The 20355-nt window shown below is 37.7% G+C and overlaps 1 protein-coding gene across 30 annotated transcripts in view; it reads left to right on the top strand.

Annotated features, from left to right (window-relative positions):
* Positions 1-20355, top strand: part of tfap2d (transcription factor AP-2 delta (activating enhancer binding protein 2 delta)) — a 223076-nt gene that overhangs the window by 149529 nt on the left and 53192 nt on the right. For 8 of the 30 annotated variants that reach the window (XM_087297578.1, XM_087297579.1, XM_087297581.1 and 5 more), the window contains one exon: positions 6756-6836. The exons of 5 other annotated variants lie outside the window; for them this stretch is intronic. The gene's annotated coding sequence lies outside the window, so the exon portion shown is untranslated. Of the gene's footprint in view, positions 1-6755; positions 6837-17226; positions 17444-18103; positions 18228-20355 lie in introns of all 30 variants that reach the window. 17 more of the 30 variants (XM_087297555.1, XM_087297573.1, XM_087297557.1 and 14 more) reach the window with 6 other exon arrangements.

Genomic DNA, 20355 nt, shown 5'->3' with positions numbered 1-20355 from the left:
GAATAATATGTGATAAGCTTGTTTTATTTCCTGTTTATATAAATATTTAGATGTAATTAACATTATTTTAACTATTGTATCACATCAATAATCGCAGATATACTACATCCAATAAAAAAACTTGTAATTGTGTGTATAATTAAATGTATACTTATAAATTGTGATAAGGTTCTTGTTTACATATTCAGATTTAGATGTTTTTAAAAATATATTTTAAGAACATTATTTCAGTAAATTATTTTTTATTGCATTAATATGCAATACAATATAGAAATTTTTCATCTTTATTTTAGTTTTACAATTTTAAGTGGATTGAACATAAAAAAATAAGTTGTCCAAAAAAATAAGTAAATAAGACTTGCAATGTTTCAACTATTTCAGTTATTTAATTTTTAATAAGTAGTTTTAGCAAACAGCAGAAGTCATTTTTTAAATGTGGGTTTTAAGGACATTCCATGTGTCCTTGTTATTCAAAATGCTTAAAAATAATACTTAAAGAAGTCTTTTCACGTTTAAAGTTTGCTTCATGTTTCCAAAGAGGGTTGGATTTAGAGGTAGACTTAGTGTAAGGCCATTAAATAAGCATTTTTCAAGTATAAAGTACATTACGCCTATATTGAGTCCTCATATACCACCAAAACCAGCATGTTTGTGTTTACAGAAATGGCTCTCTTCTAGTGCCAGGACATTGTGACTTCCCAGATTTTCCGCTCAATAACAATAAAACACAGATAAAAGTGTTCAGATAAATAAGTAAGCGGCGTGTGCAGGAGGAACAGGCTATTCTCTTTATTTTTACTGTCGTTTGTCCATTCCTACTTCATTGCTTTTTCTGTCAATGGCTTTAATTTTCCACTTCTCTGCCTTAACACACAGTGGAGGACCCGCGCTGGGCTTTGCTGTCACTGTCTGTCTGGAAATACAAACATGCGACTGGACATAAAATGTGAGTTTGGGGTTATTTGGAGATACAAAAATGTGTCTAAAAAAACTGTGGGGCAAAAGCATTAAAAGACCAATTGAAATTGAATAGTTTCTCTAGATTTACAGCATTTATTTTATTTATTTTTTTAGTATAATGTGGTTATTTTTGTTATTGTATTAAAGTCTGACAACATTTCTTTCACAATTCTAATAGAAATACTGTAAATTATGGATTATTAGTATTTACTAACATGAATTAACTAATGTTTACAAGCGCAACTTTAGATTTTAGTATTTATTCATTCATTTTCCTCCAGCTTAGTCCCTTATGTAACAAGGTTTGCTACAGCGGAATGAACCACCAACTATTCCAGCATATGTTTTACGCAGCGGATGCCCTTCCAGCGCTTTCACCAGTACTGGGAAACATCCATACACTCTTATTCACACACATACACTACGGCCAATTTAGTTTATTCAATTCACCATGAATTTTCCATGTCTTTGCACTGTGGGGGAAACCGGAGCACCCGAAGGAAGCCCACACCATCACTGGGAGAACATGCAAACTCCACACAGAAATGCCAACTGACCCAGCCGGCACTGGAACCGGTGACCTTTTTGCTGTGAGGCGACAGTAGTAACCACTGAGCCACCGTGCCACCCATTAGATTTTAATAATGCATTAGTAAATGTTGAACTGTGATTATTATTCTTATTGTACTCTAATATTCCTATTGTATTAATACTATTGCACAAGATTGTTCATGTTTAGTTCATGTTAGTAAATGCATAAACTAATATTAACTAGGACCGGTATTTTAAAATGCTAGCTTTAACAGTCTCTACATGATCCCAGCCCAGCGTTATAGATCCTCCAAACATAATGTCGAGATCGACTAGATAAGGGAACGTCTTGACTCGCTTAACAAAAAGAAAGCGGCATAGATGATGTATAACATTGCTGCAGACAGAGCTGTTGTGATGAATGCATTCTTGGTTCGTTATGATCTGTTTACGTAACTATAGCAACTGTGGCACCCGTCGCCGTATGTTGCCAGAAACTACAGTGAAACGCTTTGACAAAAAGGGCACTTGAGTAAGGGTGACAGATGAGAAGTTTGTTGCAATGATATTAATGAAATCCTTTACCTCAGAGATTTTTCAGCCTCATTGACACCCTTAAGTTAAATTACCGAAGGACATTCATGCAAGCGGACACAGGTGGCGATTGTAAATGACGTCACTTGCAGTGGAAGTGCGGACGCCTGAGCGTGCAAGTCCGAGCGTGCAAGCCTGGAGGTGCAAGTGCAAATCTGCAGCCAGACTCTATTGGTTATTCCACCAAATATTCTATTATTAACTCTTCTGAAGATAAATCATTGGTATTGTGTTGCCTAAAAATGGCTAAAAGCATGTTATTTTATGTAATAATTCATATAAAATGCTATGAATTACACCAACTTTTGTTTTAAATTTGCAGTACATGTCATGAGTACTTCATTCCTTCATTTTCTTTTGGCTTAGTCCCTTTATTCATCCGGGGTCGCTACAGTGGAATGAACCGCCAACTTATCCAGCATATGTTTTACACAGCGGATGCCCTTCCAGCTGCAACCCATTGCTGGAAAACATTCATACCCTCTCACACACACACTTATACACTACGGCCAATTAGGTTTAATCAGTTCAACTGTAGCGCATGTTTTTGGACTGTGGGGGAAACCGGAGCACCCGGAGGAAACACACACCAACATGGGGAGAACATGCAAACACAGAAATGCCAACTGACCCAGCCAGGAATCCATCCAGTGACCTTCTTGCTGTGAGGCGACAGTGATAACCACTGAGCCACCGTGCCGCCGTTTGTAGGGTTATTTAGGGTTTGCTTAGGGTCACTCAGTTGTCATTATAATTGGCTCTGAGAGAGTCTGGGGTTTGTTGTCATGCAAGAAAGCTGCCACATGGGGCTGTTTTAAGTCCAAAGTCAATACTTCAAATCCTTGTTTAATTCTGCCATTTTCTAGCATTTAGTTAAAAGCTTGAGTTAGAAATATGTTTCGTGAACTCAATGCACACGATCCCTCTGGATTCATTCTAATATGCTGATCTGCTGCTCGAGAAGCATGACTTATTATCAAAATAGAGGGGCTGCATTTTACTTTGATTTTTGAATGAACAGGAAGTTCAAAAGATAATAGATTGTTTTGTAGCATTATGAATCCCTTTACTCTCACTTCTGATCAATTTAATGCATTCTTGATTAATAATAGCTACATATCCAGTTAAAGTTAAAGTTATTCAGCCTCCTGTGAGTTTTCTTTTTCAAATATTTGCCAAATAAGTTTTTGTTCTTTTTGGTTACTCTAAATAATTTTTTAAAAAATTTCGTCTAGAATAAAAGCTGTTTTTTTTTAAATAAAAATTTTAAGGTCAAAATTATTAGCCCCCTTAAGCAGTATATGTTTTTTGATTGTCTACTAAACAAACCATCTTTAAAAAATGACTTGCCTAATTACCCTAACTTACCTAATTAACCTAATTAAGCCTTTAAATGTCACTTTAAGCTGAATACTAGTATCTTGAAATATATCTAGTTAAGTATTATTCACTGTCATCCTGCACGAAGATAAAATAAATCAGTTATTAGAAATGAGTTATAAAATATTATGTTCAGAAATGTGTTGAAAACATCTTCTCTGAGTTAAACAAAAGTTGGGGGTGAAATATACAGGGGGGCTAATAATTTTAACTTCAACTGCACAGATTTTATTAGCGTATTTCCAGGTCTTTTAAATCATTTGTGTTTGTAATTTAGTTCTAAATATGTTTCGTTGGACAAATATTTTAATATTGTTTTGTAAGTTTTTCAGTCCGAGTCATCTACCTGCTAATTTCGAGTCCCAATCCAATACTTGTGTTTTCCTTGTTTTTTCTGCAATTTTATATACAGTTGAAGACAAAATGATTAGCCCTCCTGTGTAATTTGAGAGATGTTTTTTTACGTTTTTAAACAATAATTTTAATAACTAATTTCTTTGGTCATTGCCATGATGACAGTACATAATATTTTTTACTACATATTTTGCAAGTGACATTTGAAGGCTTAAGCAAGTCAGGATAATTAGGCAACTCATTGGGTAACAGTGGTTTGTTCTATAAATAAATGAGAAAAAAAAAAATATATATATATATGTATATATATATGTGTGTGTGTGTATGTGTGTGTGTGTGTATATATATATATATATATATATATATATATATATATATATATATATATATATATATACATATATATTTACAGTTAAAGTTAGAATTATTAGCCCCCCTGAATTATTAGCGCCCCTGTTTATTTTTTCCCCAATTTCTGTTTAATGGAGGGAAGATTGTTTAATTTCTATGCATAATAGTTTTAAAAACTCATCTCTAATAACTGATATATTTTATCTTTGTCATGATGACAGTAAATAATATTTTACTTGATATTTTCCAAGACACTTATATACAGCTTAAAGTGACATTTAAAGGCTTAACTAGGTTAATAACGTGAACTAGGCAGGTTAGGGTTATTAGGTTATTTGTTCTGTAGACTATCGAAAAAAAATGTTTAAAAGGGCTAATAATTTTGTCCCAAAAAGGTTTTTTAAAAAATTTAAAACTGCTTTTTTTCTCGCCTAAATAAAACAAATGAGACTTTCTCCAGAAGAAAAAATATTATCAGACATACTGTGAAAATTTCCTCAATCTGTAAATTAAGTTAAAAAAAAAAGGGGGTTTGCCTTTTTTAAAAACTTCTTTTATTCCAGTCAAAAGTAAAAGAAATCAGACTTCAATAATTAAAAAGAAAAAACTGTGAAAATTGCCTTTTTTGTTTAATATCACTTTAAAATTTCAAAGGAGGGCTAATAATTAACTCTATGTACCATTCTGCAGTTTTATTCATAATAAACAGGCATGTAAACACTAATATCACAGCTTTGTTGCTCTAATACAACTACTTGAATGCATTATTCTGAAGATTAACTCTAGTTTTTCCAGTCATGTTTTTGTTTTCATGAATCTTTCATGCATCATAATTCTTTTACTATTAGCAGTCTAACGTCAAGACCATTAGATCAGCACAGAAACTGACTTTCAGCAGAAATATCCGCTCTGGCAAACAAGACAAGCAAGCCGCCACAGTTTCTCCTGCATATGTAAGTCTACAGTAAGGTATGTCCTCATTGTTCAGTGTCATTTTTTTCCAACTCATTTCTAAACATAATAGTTCTAATAACTCATTTCTATTGTCTTTGCCATGTTGACAGAACAAAACATTTTACTAGATATTTTCAGGAAAGTAATATCCAGCTTAAAGTGCAATAATTAGGTTAAAGTAAGTTTAATTAGGCAAGTCATTGAACAGCAGTGGTTTGTTCTGCAGAAAATCGATTAAAACACTCAAGGGGGCTAATAATATTGTGCTTAAAATTTGTTTTAAAAAATAAAACAATAAAAATAAAAACAACTTTTTTTCCACCCAAACTAAAAAAGAGACTTGTTTTTTTTGAAGAAAAAATATGTAGGAAATACTGTGAAAAATTATTTTCTTAGTAAAATCACTTAGTAAATATATATATATATATATATATATATATATATATATATATATATATATATATATATATATATATATATATATATATATATATATATATATATATAAACATCCAAACTTCATAGAACAAATAATAATTTTGTCTTCAACTCTGTGTGCCATTTTACAGTTTTATTCATAATAAACAGACATGTAAACACTTGTATCACCGCTCTGACCAAAGTGTTTACACAACGTCATGATAAACGCATTATTCTGAAGATTAACTCTAGTTTTTCCAGTCATGTTTTTGTTTTCATGAATCTTTCATGCACCATAATTCTTTTACTATTAGCAGTCTAACGTCAAGACCATTAGATCAGCACAGAAACTGACTTTCAGCAGAAATATCCGCTCTGGCAAACATGACAAGCAAGCCGCCGCAGTTTCTCCTGCATATGTAAGTCTACAGTAAGGTATGTCCTCATTATCCGGATGAGCGTGTTTGCATCGGATCGGGATGTCTGGAAAGACGTAGAAAGAAGAGCTGTCTTAAAGCAGTTATTGCACTTGAAAGAAGTAAGATGCAGGCAGACGGGTGTTAAAGCTAAAGAGCAGGCCAATGAAACATGAGGTGAGACAGACAGGCTGAGCAGGAAGACAGATAGAAATGCTCTCCATTTATTCTGATAAACACACGCACACACACACACTGCGACCTCTCCGGCTGCACAGAGAGAAAGAAAAGAGCCGCTCTCTTTTCTTCCCAACTTGTCACATCGCATCCGCACTGATGGGGGGGGAGGGGTCAGGGTTGGGGCGTCGCCTCAGGGCTCGTCGCCGAGCAACAAAAGACCACTCAGCTCGCGTTAGCCCTCCCGTCGGCCAATCAGGACTGACGGAGCCCGGGCGCGGTCCGCTGCTAGCCTTCAAATGCTAAGTGCTTCATTAGCCACCTTTCATATCGCAGTCGCCCCCGGCAACCCACTTTACACTCGCCATCCCTGGGAGCGCGGCAAAACTTCAGACCGCCGACAGGCCACACACACACACACACACACACACACACACTGTCATCAGTGGATTTTGTGGTTTGCAGAAACGCTCACAGTCACACAATCGCAGCGCTGAATTCATCATGCACGCTCTTGACAGCAGAGTACAGCGTGAATTTGTTGTTATGAGTGTGTAATGTGGTTAGACATCACCGTGTATGTGTTTGTGTGTGTGTGTGTGTGTGTGTGGCCTGAAGCTCAGCAGATGCCTGAAGCCTCTCCTGTCAGGATGGAGAGATCGGACGGAGAGGGAAACAGGAGAGAGCAGCTCCATCGGGGTACGGCTGTCTGTGTGTGTGTGTTTCCTGTTATCTTCCTCTCAATGTCCTCCTCTTCCTCCGTCTGTCATGCTGAAACCTTGAGTCAAACACACTCTCTTTCCTCGGGACTCAAATCTGGGAAAGCAGCAAGTACTTAGTGTAGCGCTAGCCAAAAACTAGCCTAGCGAGATGTACTATATACAGACCGCAGTGATGCCATGGTGCTTGGTTTACTGAGTTGTGTCGTGCATATACTGTTGTGTGTAAAAAGGAAGTCGGTGATTTCAATGATGTGTGACAAAATGCTATAGTAAAGGACTGCAGGATGTTAGAAAATTCGGATCTTGAAATATTTTATTTCTTTGCAATATTTTTGCACTGTGGCTCAGTGGTTAGCACATACAGTGTATGCCTTACAGCAAAAAGGTCGCTGGTTTGAGCCCCGGATGGACCAGTAGGCATTTCTGTGTGGAGTTTGCATGTTCTCACTGTGTTGCCGTGGGTTTCCTCCAGGTTCCTCCTCAGTCCAAACACATGCGCTTTAGGTGGATTGAATAAGCTAAATTGGCTGTAGTTTATGTGTGTGAATGAGTGTGTATGGGTGTTTTCCAGTGTTGGGTTGCAGCTGGAAACATATAGTGGATAAGTTGGCGGTTCATTCCACTGTGGCTACCCCAGATTAATAAAGGGACTAAGCTGAAAAGAAAGTGAATGAATTAAATATTGCGATATGAATACAGTTTAGCAAGATGGTTTGCTGGGGAGTCTAACAGTATTCAGATACAGAACTTAAATAATCACAATGCAATAAATGCTTTTATTTCTTCCTTGTTGTCATGATACTGAAATTCAGTACCAATCAATAATGAAATTTTACAAACATACATTTCCCGCTAACATTTCAGCGCTGTTGAGTGTGTTCTTAAACAGAGCTGATTTGCAATTGTGTTCAAATGCTCAACAGAAATGACTGTGATTGGCCGTGAGGGTCAACAGATCATCTGACTTATCACTGTTTACTGAGTGTAACCACAGATGCAGGGACACTAAAGCGTTTTAAAGCTGCAAAAATCTGTTTGATATATGAGCAATCTGCTGATGAATCGACTGATCTTCACTGCTTTAAAACGCTATTGTCCCTGGATCTTTAGCTGCGTCCCAAATGGCACACTATACACTTATGCACTAACGGACTTAATTTGTGCTGGAACACGCCGGATCCAGCACCTCTGAAATCTGATCTGGCACCTCACTTTACCATTCCCCCTCCTCAACCGCCCTCCTCCCCTGTCCACTGTTCACTTTCACTTTCTTCCACGACTCCTCAACCCTCTTCAATTACGTCCGCGACATCCTGCTGCCATCCAACGCCCTGCTAGCATCACCACCCCAACCCCCCGCCCACCTTCTCGCCACTTCTGTGCACGACACCTCTACGTCCTCGGGTAAAATGCCGGATCCATTACACGGTCTGTTCTGGGACCTCACAAATTAAGCACTAATAGTGTATGTATGTAGTGTTGTCCCAAAAGGAACTCTGTTTTTTTTTAACCTAGCAGAAATTTAAACCATCAACGTTTGACATTTGCCAAATCAGCAAAATTAATGACCAAAGAACGAAATCCCTGCGATAAGTATAACTGTATTCACCATCGGGAGGCGCTATAATTATTCTTGTAGGAGATTTTTGGTTTCGGGATCCAAAATAAATAAAGTTATCCAACATGAGCGCTCGAAAGCTCCACCTCTTCCGCTACGTGTGCAAAGCAGCGGTCGTTGAGTGCGTGAAGTGTCCATCATTCCACACATTTTACCGGTCGAATGAGAGGTAATTAAAGTGCACTAATTATTTTTAGAGTTTTCAGTGTGAACGCACTACTTACACTATTTATACTACAAAATGGCGTAGAATAGTGCATAAGTATGCAATTTGGGACACACCTTGGCTGCGTCCGAAACCGCCTACTACTCAGTAGGTACTGCATTTGAATTTAAACGTATTGCTCGGCCGTTAAAAAAGTACGTTCTATACAGTATGAATGTGAAAAGTATGAATGGAATTCGGACTTACTATATCTGCCATTTTGTCATGGTCAAGTGACCTACCTGCGTCAGTTGCGTCGCTTCACTTCCATTCATGAATTCTCTCACAGGGCATCATGGGATAGCGCAGCGTGCATGGGATGCGCACTCCGGGTCATCCGGGTACTTCTTGCATACTGATCTTCGAATTCTATGAATTCGGACATACTACTCGGCTTGCATACTGATTTTAGCGTAATATATAGTATCGAAGTATGCGGTTTCGGACGCAGCCCTTGTGTTTACACTCAGTAAACAGTGGTGAGTTCAATAAACTGATGACCTTCACGGCCATTCACAGTCATTTCTGTTGAACGTGAGCACAAAAGCAAATCAGCGCTGTTTAAGAACACGGTCAACAGTGCTCAAAAGTAAGCGGGAAATGGACGATTTTAAAATTTCAGTATCGATTGGTATCAAATTTCGGTATTGTGACAACTCTATTTTGCTTTGTCTTATTTCTAGTCTAAATATCTAAAAATGATTAGATAAAATAAAAATATTGTTTTGTTTTTTACATTCAGAAAATTAAGGCAAAATTCATTTTGGTTTTATTATATTTTTAGTTTTGTTTGTAGGAACAAAATGTGAAGAAAACTAAAATAAATATTTGATCAAATAAAATTTTTTATGTTTGTTTGAAGATTTAAAGTTGGCATAAACGAGAAAATAAATTGTACGGAAGTACACGGACGTTAATCATATTTCTTCTCTCTTCGTAAAGTAATAGTTCACCTAAAAAATTGTAAATGATCCTATGATTTACTCACCCTCAAGCCATTTTAAGTGTTTATTTCTTTTTTCTTATAGACAAACACAATCTGGGTTATATTAAATTAATAACATCCTTTTAACAGCTTAATAATGAAAGTGAATGGTGCCCGAGTTTTTGAAGCTTCACAAAGGACATCTTTTTATCTCAAAAGTAATTCATAATCGTCCCGTGGGTTAATGAACACCTTCTGAGAAGAGGTTTGGAGTTACTTTGAGGAAACTGCCATATTTAACAGCTTTATACAGAGACCAGGAAGAGACGTGATGGTTGGGAAAAAAATAGGTGGAAGAAAAAAAAACTGAGTTGGAGTAAAAAAAAGAGTGATAGGAAAATATATATTTTTTATTAGAGGTGTGAACCTATACTGGTCTCACGGTTTGGTTCGGTTACGATTATCATGACATCGATTCGGTTCAATTCGACATATCGGTGCATCACGGTGCATTGACGATGCTTTCCATATACAGTGTTATATTTTAGGAATATTGAAACAAAACCAACTTAACCACGCTCATTTCTGGTGCCCCCCTGGATGTACAGCGCCCTAACATTTGCCTATGGTGCCTAGGCCAAGGGCCGACCCTGAGTTGGCTGAGTTGTAAATACCCGTGCTCGCCTCCCTCGCGACAGAGCGCATAGGAGATAAATGACGTCAGTACATAATAACCGGTTATGATTATTACTGAACCGATACTGAATTGTCCGCGTCTGCATTGCGGTGCACCGAAAAAACAATTAATTTTGACACCCCTATTTTTTACGTTTTTGCGTTCCCTTCCTGTTCACTTCGTACATGTCAACCTTCCCGTTTTTGCCTGGATTCTCCCGTATTTTACCATTCTATCCCTCTGTCATTAAGTATTCCCCCTATTTCTCATGTATTTTTAATTTTAAAAACATGTTGAAATGAATATAAATAATGTCTGCATTCACTTTCTTTCCATTAAAGTTGTGCCTCGATCACCGCCCTTCAACCTATGAATTAGGGAATGCAAGTATACGGACCCGCTCCGTATGATAAACTGATCCCAGATCAGCTTCTGTACACACCATTTAAAGTGACACCTGTTATCAAAGTGAAGAGCAGCACATGACTTTCTCGTTTTGTTGCGTTTGATAACAGAGGTGTCACTGTAAGACTGCACAAATCTATAATGAATGCACTCCATTACTTCAGTAACTGTTTGTGCTCATTTAAGAGAAATGTAGTTGTATTTAAAATAAAACACGCAGGACAGACATGTCTTCATATTATTAGGTGTATTTGTCTGTTTAAACAGGAACCCGAATCCCAAAGTGTCCTGCACTTTTGCTCCTCTTTAAACGGCGTGTACAGAAGCTGATCTGGGATAAGTTTATCATACGGAGCGGGTCCGTGTACATGCATTCGCTGATTCAGATGTTGTATATGAAGGATGATGATCGACACACAGCAACACCGCGAGCCGCATTCATTCATTAAGACGACTGAGGTCTTTTGGTGTGTGTCAGACCCTGTTAAAAACTTTTTATGATATCTGGTGTCTTCTGTGATTCTGTATGCTGTTACCTGCTAGGGAGGGGGACTGTTGGAGAAGGAGAAAAACAAATTAAATAAGCTTATAAAAAGGGCAGGTTCTGTTGTGGGGTGTGCAATACCTACCATAGAAGAGATTGCACACGATCGAACGCTGGACAAATTTGGGTTCCACTTTATATTAAGTGTCCTTAACTAATATGTATTTACACAGAAATTAATAGTTTGTTACAATGTACTTATTGTGTAAATACATGTTTTTCCTGTGTACTTAAGCTTGATTAAATACAAGTATGTAATTACATCTGTAACTAACTTTTGTAATTACATTTGTAAATACACTGTTGACCATGGCTTACACCTTAACCCACCCTTAAACCAACCCATACCACCAAACCTGTTCATAACCCAACATCTATCCCAACTCAAAAGCACCACAAGTGTTCTCAAATACATCATAAACACAGTAAGTACATTGTATTTATTTTTTTGATGCAAGTACATAGTAGCTAAGGACACTTACTATAAAGTGGGACCCAAATTTGTCAATATATTAAACCACAATAGTCATCCCCTTTTTGATACAGTCCAAGCATGTGCAAGCTCTTTTAGTACAAGATTAATCCAACCCCGGTGTTACATAGAAAGATACAGGAAGTCTTTTTTTACCAACAGGGATCAGATTGTATAACCAAACTCATACCAGATGAATTGTGCTGAACTGAATTGGATATTAGATATGGACAAGTGTTTACCCGTTGTTTTTTGGAACTAAGGTGTGCAGTATGAAATGTAATTTTTATTAGTGTTTTTATATGTATATGTAACTTATTTGTCTATTTTTAGTATGGAGAGCTGTGCTGTGACATGTGAATTTCCCTTTGGGGATTAATAAAGTCAAACCTAACCTAACACACAATGATAGGGTGATAGATGGCTAGAATGGTAAAATACAGGAGAGTCCCTGCAAAAATAGGAGGGTTGATATTTATGAAGTGAACAGGAAGTGTTTGTAGAAAAACAGTTCTGCGAGGGAACGCAAAAACTAAAAAATAAATAAACATTTTCCTATCACTCATTTGTTTCCCTCTCACTCAGTTTTATTTTTCTTTCACTCATTTTTTTCCCCACCATCACGTCCCGTCTGGGTCTCTGTAGCTTTACTAGCAATTTACAAGAGTTATGATGTGTGTTAGGGTTATGATAGTATCAGGTTTTGTTGTTATGACTAATCGTGAAGCTTTTATCACACTGTAAGAAATGCTCAGTTCCACACAGGCGATTTGTGTTGGGACGACAGGAAGGAATTAACATAAATTATTAGTTTGTACAAATTTAAGTTGATTGAACATAAAACAATTAAGTTGTGCCAAAAAGCCCTCAGGAATAGTGTTTATTCAGCTTATTTTAAATAAGTCATTTGAACATGCAACAAACAAGTTTTTAGTGCAGAAACAAGACCAAAATAAAAGTTTTTTTTTGCATAAATCAAACTCTGTATGAATAATTAAATGCAAATAATCTGTGTTACACCTCAAAACATCATCATTTGTTGTGTCCGAATGTTCGCAGCTCTCTTGAAATGCTCAGTCACAGGCCTGAAAAACACACGCAGATTATAAACCTTCCGTCTGCTATGGTTAAACTGAGCAGCGAGTCTACAAATCACACGTCTTTCCTTTATTTTCCTTCGGCTTAGTCTCTATTTCAGAGGTCACCACAGCTTAACGAGCTGCCTACTATTTCAGCTTATGTTTTACACAGCAGATGCCCTTCCAGCTGCAACCCAGTGCTGGGAAACACCCATCCACATTCATTCACACACACACACACACACACACACACACACACTCATACACGACAGCCAATTTAGTTTGTCCAGTTCACCTATAGCGCATGTGTTTGGACTGTGGGGGAAACCGGAGCACCTGGAGGAAACCCACACCTGTTTGTACGTCTCTGTGTTTATTAGTGTGTGGTGTGTGTTTTGTTTATTTGTGTGTGTGTGTGTGTGTGTGTGTGTGTGTGTGTGTGTGTGTGTGTGTGTGTTTGTATGTCTATGTTTTTGTGTCGCTGACTGTGAATGAGGGTGTGTTTGCAGAAGTGTTTGTGTGTGTGTGTGTGTGTGTGTGTGTGTGTGTGTGTGTGTGTGTGTGTGTGTTTGTACAGTATGTCTGTAAATGTGTGTTTGTATGTCTGTCTGTCTGTGTGTGTGTGTGTTTGTCAATGCGTGTGTGAGTGCGTGCGTGCGTGCGTGCGTGCGTGCGTGCGTGTGTGTGTGTGTTTGTATGCGTGTGTTTTTGTGTCACTGACTGTGTCTGTGTATGTATGAGGGTGTGTTTGCAGAAGTGTGTGTGTGTGTGTGTGTGTGTGTGTGTGTGTGTGAGTTTGTATGTCTAAATGTGTGTTTGTATGTCTGTCTGTGTGTGTGTTTGTAAGTGTGTGTTTGTCGCTTGCGTGCGTGCGTGTGTGTGTGTTTGTATGTCTATGTTTTTGTGTCGCTGACTGTGAATGAGGGTGTGTTTGCAGAAGTGTTTGTGTGTGTGTGTGTGTGTGTGTGTGTGTGTGTGTTTGTACAGTATGTCTGTAAATGTGTGTTTGTATGTCTGTCTGTCTGTGTGTGTGTGTGTTTGTCAATGCGTGTGTGAGTGCGTGCGTGCGTGCGTGTGTGTGTGTGTTTGTATGCGTGTGTTTTTGTGTCACTGACTGTGTCTGTGTATGTATGAGGGTGTGTTTGCAGAAGTGTTTGTGTGTGTGTGTGTGTGTGTGTGTGTGAGTTTGGATGTCTGTAAATGTGTGTTTGTATGTCTGTTTGTGTGTGTGTAAGTGTGTGTTTGTCAATGCGTGCGTGCGTGAGTGTGTGTGTGTGTGTGTGTGTGTGTCTTTGAATGCATGGTTTATAAGGACTCAAAAGTGTATAAAGGCAGGGGTATTACAGCATAAACTAAACGGCTTAATAAACAGGGGTGTTTAAAATTGAAAAGGTGTCTGATGTTCTGCTGAGGGTAATGTTTAAGGTTACAGGATGAAATATATATATGAGTCCACCGAGAGTCCTGTTAAACCACATATCGTCACCCTAGAATTATAAAGTTCTATCCAACATTTTTTTATCAAAATTAAGTTATAGACATATTCTTTTCTAATGACAACTTATTTACATTATGGGATGTTTTTTATAAGTTATTTACATTTTAAGACTTTTTATTTAAAAAAGCAAATCTTACACACATACTGTTTGCTATGGGGTGCAAAAACTTTATAATTCCAAGGTGACGATATAGTATGAGTGCGTGTCTGAGTGAGAGAGAGAGAGAGAGAGAGAGAGGGAGGGAGGGTTAGTCATAGAGTATTCCCACTGCTCCCTCTAGTGGACTGATTGTTTTACAGCTCGGTCAACAGTCTCAGTGACTCTCATTTCAGTTCAAGTTCATTTAGATATGTAAACGTCTTAAAATGTGGTCTTTTCAATATATTTTGAGTGTTGTGTATTATTTTTTTTAAATATGAATCTGTTTACACTGACAGTAGTTCTCAAATGCTTTTAGGATTGTTTTATTGCTGAATAGAATGTGGGTTATTGACTTTTTCATGAGTTATATTGATGTTATCTGCACATGTTAGCTGAGTTTAGTTTATTTCCAAACTTTACAGGGAAAAAATGATGTGTCCACACCACACACTGAAAAATAATGTCATTTTCAATGTAAAAGAGTCATTTTAAATTGAATGTATTATATATGCTCATGTGTGTGTGTGTGTGTGTGTGTGTGTGTGTGTGTGTGTGTGTGTGTGTGTGAGAGAGAGTGAGTGTGTGTGTGTGTGTATTTCAGCGTGTGTACAATGGGTTTATCAGAATGTGTGTGTGTGTGTGTGTGTACGGACATACGTGCATGTGTTTATCAGTTTGTGTCTGTGTGTGTTGTTTATCATTGTGTGTTACTGTGTATTTATCAGTGTGTGTGTGTGGGTGTGTATCAGTGCGTGTGTTTTTATAAGTTTGTGTTTATTAGTGTTTTTGTGTGTGTGTGTGTGTGTGTGTGTGTGTGTGTGTGTGTGTTTATCAGTGCGTGTATGGGTTTATCAGTATGTGTTTGTGTCTGTGTGTGTTGTTTATCATTGTGTGTTTGTGTATGTTTATCAGTGCATGTGTGGGTGTGTATCCGTGCGTGTGTGTGTATGTGTGTGTTTATAAATGCTTGTGTGTTTATTAGTGTTTGTGTGTGTTTATCAGTGTTTGTGTGTGTTTATCAGTGAGTGTGTATGTGTGAGTGTATGTGTGTTTTTCAGAGTTTATGGTGTGTGTGTGTGTGTGTGTGTGTGTGTGTGTGTGTGTGTGTGTGTGTATGGGTTCATCAGTATGTATGTGTGTGCTTGTGTGTGTTGTTTATCATTTTGTGTGTGTGTGTGTGTGTGTGTGTGTGTGTGTGTGTGTGTGTTTATCATTGTGTATTTGTGTGTGTTTATCATTGCATGCGTGTGTGAGTGTGTGTCAGTGCGTGTGTGTGTTTATCAGTCTTTGTGTTTTGTATGTCTGTGTGTATGTGTGTTTGTATGTCTGTGAATGGTTGTTGTATGTGTCAGTGTGTGTGTATCTGTGTGTGTTTGTATGTCGGTCTGTGTGTGTAGGGGGTTGCAAGTGTGTGTGTGTGTGTGTGTGTGTGTGTGTGTGTGTGTGTGTGTGTGTGTGTGTGTGTGTTCCCCTGTGTTGGCCTGAGGGCACCTTCACTTCACAATTAATGGAGAGAGTCTCCAGGGATCTTCAGTCTCCCTCTTTTACATGAAGCCTTCCTCTCCTCTCTCCTCTCCCCTGATCCCCCTCTTCTCTCCTTCCCTCGTCTCTTCTCTTCTCATTTCATCTCTTATGTCAACATTTCCTCATTCCTTCTGATTTAGTTGTGCCATCTCTCTGTCATCACCAGCTCATCTCATCAGTTGTCTTTCCTTCTCTAATTGTTTTGTCTCTTCTTGACTCTTTAATTGTTTCTTTTCTGACTTTCAGCTCATCTATTCTCTCCATTCTCTGCTCATTTCATTCATTCATTTTCCTTCAGCTTAGTGTCTGATTTACCAGGTGTCGCCACAGCAGAATGAACCACCAACTATTCCAGCATATGTTTTATGCAGCGGATGCCCATGCAGCTGCAACCCAGTATTGGGAAACACTCATACACACTCAATCACACGCATACACTACGGCCAATTTAGTTTATTCAATTCCCCTATAGTGTAAGTGTTTGGACTGTGGGGGAAACCAGAGCACCTGGAGGAAACCCACGCCAACACATGGAGAACATGCAAACTCCACACAGAAATGGCAAGTGGCCAAGTCAGCACTTAAACCAGCAACCTTCTTGTTGTGAGACGACAGTGCTAACCACTAAGCCACCATTACCCCCTGCTCATTTAATCTTTTCCTATTTACGATTAAATCAATTTTTCAATGCAGTGTGCATTATTCACATGACAAAACATACAAACAAAATGAGTAATGGCAAGAAAGAGATATTTCAAAAAGTATTTTCTAAACAAGTAGATAACTAATCCAAAATCAAACAAAAAGTGCTCAGGGCTAGCTTAAATAATGTGTCGGGGCTCTTTGGGTGAGGGATTCATCAGAATAGACAGCAAAAATCAGTCCAAGACACTTGACAGATGTGTAAAAAATATTAGAAAACTTTTATTGACATGGCTAATCCCTAAAACTGATTACGCACTTCGGCCTATGCGTTTTGAAACACATAGGTGCAGTTTTAAGGAATTGTCATACCAGTATTTTAATATTTTTTTCAAGAGTTCACACTTAGCCGATGATTGGTAATAAGCTAGTTTCCCGGGAGAGAGCCCCGAGCTCATGAGAGCCTCGAGCACGGGGCTCCCTCCCGTTGCAGGGCGAGAGAGGAGTTTGAGCTCAGGTAGATCTCGAGAACGCTGCTGCTGCGTGAGGGTTGCTAAAGTGATGCGTTGCTGACAGAATTGAATCGAATTTGGTGCTAATTTGGTTTAGTCAATTTACTTAAGTGTCATGTTTTTAGGAGTGTGGGAGGAAACCGGAGGACCCGGGGGAAAACCCACGCAAGCACAGGGAGAACATGAACTCCACACAAAAATGCTGACCGTTTGGGTAGATGCCTGAACTGGAGGCATTTTGCTGTGAGGCCGCAGTGCTAGCCACTGGGCCGCCGTGCTGCCCTGTAGACAAAAGAGGAGGCGAAGGGGGGATTCTTCGAGACGAAGATGACTAAAGGTAAGGTGTTTGGTTATTTATACTTGCTTAGGAATAGTCTGATTGGTGGTTCGTACATTAGCTTGACTCGGGGCCAGCCGTGTCAGTCATAAGCACGTGATCCTCTCGAAATTAATTTATGAATAAACTTCACTTTACTTTTTATTGTTTCATCCTCATTTTTCAAGTGGCTTGGACTGATTTTTGCTGTTTGTTCTAAGGAGCTAACTAATTCAGAAAAAGGCAAGTTTATTTATGTAGCACATTTCATGTACAATGGTAATTTGAAGTGCTTTATTTGGAATAAAAAGATGAGTATAAGAAAATAAAAATGATTAAAATGTGTTAAACGGGTTATAAAAGAATTAAAAAGAAAATAAAGACATAATAGTGTGATCTGTGGGACGTAGCACAGTGCTCATTCAGTAAAGGCACAGCTACACAGATGTGTTTTCAGTCTTGATTTGAATGCAATAGCTGAATGATTCACCCTGCTTTGACTGAACTCTTGGATTTTCTAATTACTCAGTCCCAATGATCTGAGTGACCTGTTCAGTGAGCATATCTGTAATGCATTGAGGCCATTTAATGATTTATTAACAAGTAATAATACTTTAAACTCTATTCTGAATGTAAATGGGTGCCAGTGTAGAGACCTGAGGACAGGTGTGTCTGGTTCTGGTCAGAATCCTGGCTGCAGCGTTCTGGATGAGCTGCAACTGTCTGACTGTCTTGTTGGGAAGGCCAGTGAGGAGTCCATTACAGTAATCCACCCTGCTGCTGATAAAAGCATGAACAAGTTTCTCTACTGTAAGTCCTCATTGGAAACAAAGCTTCTAATTCTTGCAATGTTTTTGAGATGATAGTCTGCTGATTTACTGACTGATTTGACATGACTAGTGAAACTCATGGACAAAAGAAAGACACCATAAAAGACACATTTCTTTATACTGTACTACATTTCTTTTTGGCGGTGGCTCAGTGAGTAGCACGATCGCCTCACAACAAGAAGGTCACTAGTTTGAGCCTCGTCAGGCTCAGTTGGCATTTCTGTGTGGAGTTTGCATGTTCTCCCTGTGTTTGCTTGGATTTCCTCCTGATGCTCCGGTTTCCCCCACAGTCCAAAGACGTGGTACAGGTGAATTGGGTAGGCTAAATTGTCTGTAGTGAATAAGTGTGTATGAATGTTTTCCAGTGATGGGTTGCAGCTGGAAGGGCATCCACTGTGTAAAACATATGCTGGATAAGTTGGCGGTTTATTCCGCTGTAGCGACCCCAGATTAATAAAGGCTTATCCAAAAAGAATATGAATGAATGACATTTCTTTATATAAAAAATCCACACATGAGAAAATACTGCAATATACTGTAAATACATAGTATCTAATTATATCGAATAAGATGCATCTTTGATTTTTTTCTGTATATTTCTTTTATATATTTTCAAATTTTTCAGTTTAATTTCTTCTCTGTTTATATACAGTTGAAGTCATAATTATTACCCCTCCTGAATTCTTAGCCCCACTGTGTATTTTCCCCCCAATTTCTGTTTAATGGAAATAATTTTTTTAATCACATTTCTAAATATAATAGTTTTAATGACAAATTTCTAGGAAACGCTCTGAAAGACGGGGTCTTAAATTTCTAAATCAAAATCTTTAAGCTTTAAAAAGTCTTACCTCTACTGAAATATTGTGTTGTAGGTCTTAAATCTGTTTTTAAACGGGTCTAAATTTTCCTTTGTTTATGTATTGCTTCCAACAATCCATCTCAATAGAAATTTTACTTTTATTTAGAAAGGTCATTTTTAACTCTATTTACCATTATGGTTTCATTATTTTCCTTACAATAATATTTGTTTAAAAGTGCTCCATGTATTTACTGCTGAGGACACCAACCTGGACAGATTGTTGTGCAAAGATTCAGTTTATTAAAGCTTTTAAAACCCTTAAAACATTTGCTTTTTTTTTTTTTTTTTTTTTTTTTTTTTTTTTTTTTAGTTAGGGTTAGGGTTTGGGAAAAAAGTTTATTGATACAAGTAGAGCATGCTTGTTTTTACACAATTTATTTAAAAATATTAAATTATTATTGTATTAATAAATGTATTAAATTATAATAATTTTTGATAGGGCATTCCTGCTGGTCCATTTTAAAAATTCCTTAGCGTTTAGCCCTTTATGAGTCTAAAATTTCATTCGTAATGGTCTTAAAAATGTCTTTAAAAGTCTTAAATTTTACTTGCAGAAACTATGGAAAGGAAACTCTCAAGTACCAGGAGCTAATAGAGAAGTGCCGGGAAAGGGGCTGGATGACCCACTGTGAGCCAATAGAGGTGGGCTGTAGAGTGTTTGCCGGGCGTTCACTCTTTAAAGTCTTCAACCAACAAGGTCTAGCAGTAGCAGCTAAGAAGAGGGCCATGAAGTCCGTTTGTGAAACTGCAGAGAAAGCCACAAGATAGCTATGGAATAAGAGGGCCGGTCTGTGGGTGATGACTACTGGGATGCAAGCTGGGGTCTGATCAACCTCAGCTGGGTAACCTGGGCGAGAGTTTCTGATGTTGAAAGACCCGAAACACCCAGCATACATTACTGACGATGCGTCCCAGTACATATAGATGATGTATATTGCACACTCTAATAACTGATTTATTTTATCTTTGTCATGATGACAGTACAGAATATTTGACTAAATATTTTTCGAAACTCTTCTATACAGTTTAAAGTGACATTTAAATGTGTATCTAGGTTAAGCAAGTATAACAGTGGTTTGTTCTGTACAATCCAAAAAACAAAAACAAAAAAAACATATTGTTTAAAGAAATTCACAGGAGGGTGAATTATTATTTCTTCTCATCTTTTTAACATTCTCTGCCTTTTCTCTCATCGTCTTATTTATTTTTTTTCTCAACTATTCTCATTGTATCTTTTCCTTTGTCCTTT

Source organism: Danio rerio, chromosome 20 (assembly GCF_052040795.2).
Source record: "Danio rerio strain M-AB ecotype USA chromosome 20, GRCz13ab, whole genome shotgun sequence".
Taxonomy (NCBI): Eukaryota; Metazoa; Chordata; class Actinopteri; order Cypriniformes; family Danionidae; genus Danio; species Danio rerio.
Note: the sequence above shows the minus strand (reverse complement) of the source record. Positions and strands in the feature narration are given on the sequence as shown.